We start from the raw sequence: 7895 nt of genomic DNA, 5'->3' as shown, positions 1-7895 counted from the left end.
ATATTCATATATATTGATTCTTTTTCATATTCCTTTCCATTATAAATTGAAGGGAGATATTGAATATAGTTTCCTGTGCTATACAGTAGGTCCTTGTTGCTTATCTATTTTATATATAGTAGTAAATACATTGAAGAAGGCAATGGCAACCCGCTCCAGTACTCTCGCCTGGAAAACCCCATGGACGGAGGACCCTGGTAGGCTGCAGTCCATGAGATTGTGAAGAGTCAGACATGACTGAGTGACTTCACTTTCACTTTTCACTTTCATGCACTGGAGAAGGAAATGGCAACCCACTCCAGTGTTCTTGCCTGGAGAATATCAGGGATGGGGGAGCCTGGTGGGCTGCCGTCTATGCGGTCGCACAGAGTCGGACACGACTGAAGTGACTTAGCAGCAGCAGCAGCAATAAATACATTCATTTTTATATGGGGAACTGGAGACTCAGAGGTGACATGAGTTAGTAATTAGAGGAGCCAGATTTTATCTCAAGTCTGCCTGGCTTTATCACATGTCACAACCTTTTCATAGGACTGCAGAGAATTCACTGAAATCTGGAATCTGGCTGGCTGAAGCCTCTTCCTACCCTTGCTGGCTGGAAATCAACATTCTGTAGTCTGAAAAAATGGCATGCGTATCATTGAGGTCTAAGAATAATCTTACTTAAAGTTACATTTAATGACAACTACAGCATTGAATTGATTTCAGAATACTTGTGTTGTTAAGTATTGAGATCTAAAATTTGGACCTCAGCCACTAGGCTGCTTTAATCAGATTTATATAATTCACCTACTGCAATATGATATAATGTGACAATTTGCAATTCTGTGGTACCTGATAAATATTATGGTACATGTAAGTGAAGGAACCTTGTAACAGAAGAGGTTTATTTATAAAGGTGTCTGGGATAAGCAGAGGATTAACTGTAGGGATGAAGAGATTTAGTGAAATTGAAAGGCCAAAAGAGGTCATAAAGAACACTTGTAGAGTGACATTATTTGTTTAATTGGTAGCTGCATGAAGGGCCATAAGACTATCCAATGAATTAATAAAGATTATCCATCTGAGCACTTTCTGTTGCATGTGACTCAAACTACTTAAAGCATGGACTTGTGGTTTTATTTACTAAACCATCCAAAGACAGATCTGACAGGACTTCAAAGCTCAAAGGCTGTGTTCAGAACATGGTTTCTCTCTTCATTTCTGGGCTCTGCTTACTTCGTGTTGAGTCCATTAACACAGTGACTCTCCCCTGTGATCCCAAGATGGCAACTGCCAGCTTCTCACTGCTGTGGCCACAGCCTTCACATTTCACATTAACAGAAAAGAGTCAAGGACCTTCCTTTAATTTTCACTGAGCCTTCTGGGTCCTGAATGCATCCATGTATCCATCCCTGAACCAGTAAATGTAGCCAGGAGTATGGGATGCACTGCGTGGCTCAGGCTCAAATCACATGCTCCAAACTTGAGTATAGACACTGAAAGTAGGTAGACCCTGAAAGAAATGTGTGGCATTATCTGAAGTGCTAATGGATGGTGGGAAGCAAACTAATCGAATTTTATTTTAGTCTGCTTCAGGACACTCTAAAACAGATTCAAGGAAGTGATTCAGGGGACTGTTCAGGGGTTCCCCGAAGTTGTCTGTACTTGTGGTTTTTTTTAATATTGGTTTTTATTTATTTATTTAGCTATGTTGGGTCTTAGTTGTGGCATGTGGGATCTAAGTTCCTTGACCAGGGATCAAACCTGGGCCCTCTGCATTGGGAATGCAGAGTCTTAGCCACTGGACCACCAGGGAAGTCCTGGTAGTTTGCATTTATGTTCATTTTATAGGGGCAGGGTCCATAGCTTTGATTAGATTATCAAAGGCCAACCCAAAGAGTTGGCTCTGCTAAGATAGTGGTAAATATTGAGCCAGACAGAAGTGCTTTGTAAAAACTGAGCCTTTGTGCTTGTACTGTCTTCTTGAATGCTTTCAATTTAAGATGTACAATCTGCTTTCCAGCTGCCTGTTATGAAATGATGATGAACCTACTGGGATTACCAGAGATAGTAAATACTGATTAAAATATCATTTCTTCAGGTTCCAGAAGTTATGGGCCCCCTTTCCCTCCCAAGAAAGTCCTGTTTCTGGGGCCACAACAGAGGGTCTCCCACACTCTGTCACAGAGGCTGAGCTCACAGCCCTGCTGGGAACCCAGCCACCATCCACTCCCCTTAGAACTGGCCTCAGCAGCCTGTTTGCCCAGGGATAGAGAGCTGCTCATTCTGGGTGAGGAAAAGGTCCTTTGGGAATTACTTCCCTGTCATAATTCCAAAGCCTCACGCAGGCTGATATTTTCCTGCTAGCCCAGGCCAGGTGCATTTTTGACACCAGATAATGTTAGTCTTCTGACTGATACAGTGGCAGGTGAGCAAACACTGGGTGGCCGGCAGAATCCCTGACTTCCTGAGCATCCGTGATCGTGGATTCATTGAAGTTTAAACATATAGAGACCTGCCACACCCTCGCCCTTTGCATTTGCCAGATTAGGTTATCTGTGAGTGATAGCTGTAAATAGCTGTCCCTCATTTCCCCCTCTCACTTGTACTTTGGCTTTTAAATGGATTTAAAGCCTGGCATTTTGCTGATTTTTCCCCATCTGTGACCCACAGACTAGCCCAGGGATACTTAGAGTTTAATGTACACATGAGAATTCCCTGGTGATCCAGTAGTTAGGACTCCATACTTCCACTGCAGGGGGCATGGGTTTGATCCCTGGTTGGGGAGCTAACATGCCACTTGCTGTGTGGCACAACCAAATATGGCAATTTAATATTAATTAAATTAGTTAATTAAAATAAAAAAATAATGTGCACACGAATCACCCAGGGATCTTGCTCAAATGCAGATTCGACTCAGCAGATCTGAGGCGGGCCTGAGATTCTGCATTTCTAACACACTTCCAGTGACACTCCTGTTTCTCCAAGGTCCTCATGTCTAAGAGCAAAGGTCTAGGCCAAAGGCTTTCACCTCTGGCAGCACACTGGTGTCACCTGGGGAGTTGTAGAAATACCAGTGCTTGGGTCCTACTTTCAGATGTTCATAATTCCCTAGTTTGAAGTGTGACACCCCAGATGCCTCTGACTTGCAGCCAGGGTAGATGTCCACTGGTCTCACCCCTCAGCCTACAACCTCTGCCTGCCAGCTCTCCTCACTGCCAACCTGGCTCACTCACACCACCTTTGAGCTGCACTCCTGGAGTCCCTTTTCCTTCATCCTTGGAACTCACAGAGGGTTTATTATGGACTAGAACTTTCCACACAACCTGATCTGATGAAGTCAGCACTACTTCTATCCCCATCTTGTAGATAGAGAAACTGAGGTTTGAAGAGTGAAACATCTTGTCTTAGGTCACACAGCTATTAAGCAGCAATGTCAGGACTCACCCAGGCCTTCTATTCCTGGAGCACAACAGCAGCAGAGTGAGGGTTTAAGAGGATGATGGCCTCGGGAGTCAGACAGACCTGGGGTCCACCACTCACTGTTAGTGTGACCTTGGGCAGGCTACCCAGATCCTGAAGTGTTGGGCCCTCCTCTGTAAAATGGAGCCACTTCTCAGGGCTGTCGGGAACATAAAATGACGTGACCCATATAAGCCATGCCCCAAGGGCTTCCCGGGTGGTGCTAGTGGTAAAGAACCTGCCTGTCAATGCAGGAGACATAAGAGACGAGAGTTTGATCCCTGGGTCAGGATGATCCCCTGGAGGAGGAAATGGCAACCCACTCCAGTATTCTTGCCTGGGAAATCCTATGGACAGAGAAGCCTGGTGGGCTACAGTCCATAGGGTTGCAAAAAGTTGGACGCGACTGAAAGCGACTTAGCACACACACACACACACTGGAGCCTGGGCCCCAGGAGAGGTTCTGGCTGTCTCCACATCTCAGTACTTCCCGTGGGCCCATCTTCTTTGGCACTGGGCACAGATGTCTAGACTGTAAGTCATCTTTTCTGTGCTCTCGTCAACTTTTCAAATGGAAAGCAATTTCCTCCAAGGCAGAAAAATGCAAGTATGAGTACAAAATATCTGTGGATGTGATTTTTTGGATTCATGGCTTCAAATTGGTTTTCTTTGCTCCAAGAGGCCTTGCTATAAGAGGCAGTGGATTCACTAGTGCTTGTCGATGGATGGAATTAAGTGAAGATCAATGGAAAATGATCATGCTCAAAGCAAGAATAAGTAATTACCCCACTGAAGTCATTCATTCATTCATCTACTCATTCATTCATTCATTGCCTCTGTTCCCTCTGACCTTATGGGATTACTGAAGACAACTCAGCCTGAACCCCCCAACAACAGGTCAGGCTGTCTCTGTGGCTTGTTTCCTATCATGCTGGGGGCTAGAGAGATGAGGAAGTCGGGGCTCCATCTCATGTGTATCTCATGTACGCAAGGAACTACTTTTTAGAAGCTCCACCCCCAGGACTTTCCAATTTTAACTCTAAAAGTCCCACATCCCTAGAAATCCCTGCATCCCAGACAAATGGGGACAGTTGGTCACCCTACCCCAACCATATGGGTCTGGGGGATGTCCTTTCTTTTACAACCTGACAGCTCTGTGCCTTTCTGCCTCCCTTCTCCATGGAGGGTCCTTTAGTGTGAGGTGGTTCCTGTTGGTTTTTCTCATCTCCTTTGTGTCCCAAGCCTCTGGGATGGGAACGGTGGCTGCATCCCCCCACGCCCGAGACTCAAGGTCGTGATGGGTCTCCTGCTGGCTCCCTGCTCAGCGTCTCTCTTGGCTCACCATGAGGTCTTTCTCCTTCCAATTTAGTAGCTGAGGAGGCTTTGTCCTACGCGGGAAACTAGAAGACTGTTCATAAAAGAGAACACCTCCTCTTCCCTCCCCCTTTCTGCAAACACATTTTGCCTCAGACAAGCGCTCAGTGAGTAGACAAAAGTGGGGCTGTTTTCTGTCTGATGCCATTTCAGATACAGTTTTAAAATATTCTTTGAAATTAGGCAAGCAACACCACAGCTAAAAATGCTTGGCTTTGAAAATAAACCTGTGGCAGATTTACACAGATCCTTTGAATCTGTCAGAGATGCTTTCAGCAGCAAGTACAAGTGTGACGAAGTGGGGGCTCATGCTGCACAGCTTTGTTTTTCTTGCATAAGAAGTCTAGGGATGGGTGGCTGCTGATAGTGATTCAGGGATCAGGGCTGTCAGGCTGTGATTTGGTATCTGTGTCATTTTCTATGTCCTCTCATGTCAAATAACAGCATCATGCCTTGGGTGGCTAAGTTCAAGGGGGAAGCAGGGTGGCCTTGAATGGGACGCTCTCCTTCCTTGTCTCTGTTATCAAAGGGAAATCATTGCCAGAAGCTCTCTCCCCAGTGGGTTTCCCCTTACATCCTACTGGTCAGAACTGGGTCATACACCCATCTCTAGGCCAGGGACAGGGGCCACCTCCTTTGCAGTTCAGGGGTCTCTGCCAATGCCTAAACACTACTGAGGTTCTTTTAGGGAGGAATGGTTTTGGCTGGATGACCAAAAATGGATTCCCAGACTTCTTTGGGCTCAGAAGCCCTGAGTTCTGGTCCTGGTCCTATTTCTGTCTTGCTCAGATATGAACAACGTGGTAAACTGGATGCTCCTTCCCCAAGCCCTGATATGACCTCTATGGGCCATTTGCAAAGACAGCAAGGAAGGTGAGCTGGCAGGTGGGTTTCTGCATGAGATTGGCTCCATGGCAAGAAACACTTGTGAAAATAGGTAAACTAGATCATTCCAAAGCGAACTTCTACCTGGAATGTTCTTGAGTGTTTACAGGATTGACTGACCAGCATCTGTTTTTATCTCCAGGCATTTTGTATGTTTGTGTGCAGACACTGTATAGATATAATTGCAGATACTGACACAGATACAAGTGTAATTATAGATTGTGTTATTGGGTGATGTCTGAAGAGCAGATGGATCTCCATCTGCTGGGGAAGGCTCAGGAGAAGTTCAACTCGGGCCCAGGGCTGGGGAAAACTCAGAGACCACAGGTCTGTGAGAGCCAGTGAGACTCAGGGACTCAGGGCTGGATCCCCATCCCCAATTGGAAGTGGCTGAGCCTGGCCCCATTTCAGGGACTGTGGCTCCTGTAAGGGACTTGGAACTTGAAGCTGCCAGATCTATCTTACTGTTGGATTATAGGTGACAAATGATCTTTACAAAAACCAAAGCTGTGATGGAACAGCTGGCATGATCCCACTTATGTGCACATCTCTGTATTCTGGAGCTAAATGTGGCCTTCCCATACACGCAGGTGTTCTCTACTTGTGGGAGGAGGGATCCCAGCAGCTTTGCTGGAATACTTGGGACCAAAGACCAATGACTGACGCCTGGGTCACCAAGCCTGGGGAAAAGAAGATGAGCATCCAGTGTGCTGGTGCGTAGCTTTCCCTGTAGGACATGAGTGGCATGTAAGATCACGCCATCCCACTGCTGTCAGGGCTGAGCCTAACTCCTCGGTTAGAGTGCTGCCATCCAGATTTCTCCACATAAAGCACATTCTCTGCGCCCCCTCCCCTCACCACCTTTATAATTAATACAAGCCAGGGAGGGAAGGAAACCACATCCAGTTCTAGGACTGCAGAAGAGGATGGTCTCACAGTGCACCTTCCTCAAAGCAAGCACATTTCTGTCCACTCCCAGAACCAGAGAGTGTCCAGATAACAATAAGCTCATATAATATCCACTCCCAAGGCTACAACTTTCTGCCCTGATGCAAATTCCGTTCAGGTCATGGCCACTTAAGAATGAGTGATGATGCATTATTCCTTGGAGAGGGATTATAGCATCAGAGCTTCCAGGATCCCAGGGACCAGCTAGGGCTGCTTGGAAACAGCTCCCAGAAGCAGAGTGTGGATGTCTCATAGTAGAAATGACCATAACCCTCATGCCTCCAGTCCAGGCCCCCTGGCAGAAGCTTCTTTGTGGGTAGCTCCAAATGATGTAAATGGAGAAATTATTCTGGAGAGTCTGGGTGAGCCAGTGCAATCACATGTAGCCTTTAAAGTGGACACAGAAGGGGAAGGACAGGCTAAAAGAAACTGAGAAAGTAGTATTGACATATATCTGCATCTCCAGTGTCACCTACATCGGCAGGCAGATTCTTTACCACTGTGCCACCTAGGAAGCCCTTAAAGTATATCTACACCCACTACCACGTGTAGAATGGATAGCTAGTGGGAAGCTGCTGTACAACACAGGAAGCCCAGCCTGGTACTCTGTGATGACCTAGAGGGGTGGAAAAGGGGTGAGGGGGTCTCAAGAGGAAGGGGATATATATAAATAATTATGACTGATTCATATTGATGTACAGCAGAGACCATCACAGCATTGTAAAGCAAGCATCCTCCAAAAAAAAAAAAAAGGGAGAGGAAGCAGAAAGTGAGTCCATGAGATACAACAGTGGAAGGGGAGACAAGTGAGATTCAACGTGAAAGAGGGTTTTCAACCACCCTTGCCATCCTTGAAGATAGAAGGAGGAGGTAGAGCCTAGAAAGGCAGATGGCCCCTAGCAGCTGGAAATGACCCTCAGCTGATAGCCAGCAAGGAAACAGAGATCTCAGTGCTACAGCTACAAGGACTGTAGTCTGCCATCAACCCAAATGAGCAAGGGAATGGATCCCCTTTAGGTCCTCTAGGAAGGAGAACAACACTGCCAACACTTTGCTTTTAGCCTGGTGAGCCCTGTTAGACTTCTGACCTATAGAACTTCAAGATAATACATTTGTGTTATTTAAGCTGCTAAGCTGAAGGTAACTTGTTACAGCAGCAATAGAAAACTAATACAAATGCGTTGGTGACCAACTGCTCCCTGTGTCGGAATATTCTGGTGCATAGCAACTGATGTCATAGAAAA

At 46.1% G+C, this 7895-nt stretch overlaps 1 non-coding gene across 1 annotated transcript; it reads right to left on the bottom strand.

Moving 5' to 3' along the window:
* Positions 1–1725: 1725 nt before the first annotated feature.
* Positions 1726–1798, bottom strand: TRNAG-CCC (transfer RNA glycine (anticodon CCC)). The gene has a single exon. It is a non-coding gene; the product is annotated as a tRNA-Gly (tRNA).
* Positions 1799–7895: the final 6097 nt, after the last annotated feature.

The sequence above is a fragment of the Giraffa tippelskirchi genome, chromosome 9, assembly GCF_054371585.1.
Source record: "Giraffa tippelskirchi isolate mGirTip1 chromosome 9, T2T-mGirTip1v1.2.pri, whole genome shotgun sequence".
Classification (NCBI taxonomy): Eukaryota; Metazoa; Chordata; class Mammalia; order Artiodactyla; family Giraffidae; genus Giraffa; species Giraffa tippelskirchi.
This window is presented reverse-complemented; position numbering and strand designations above follow the sequence as displayed.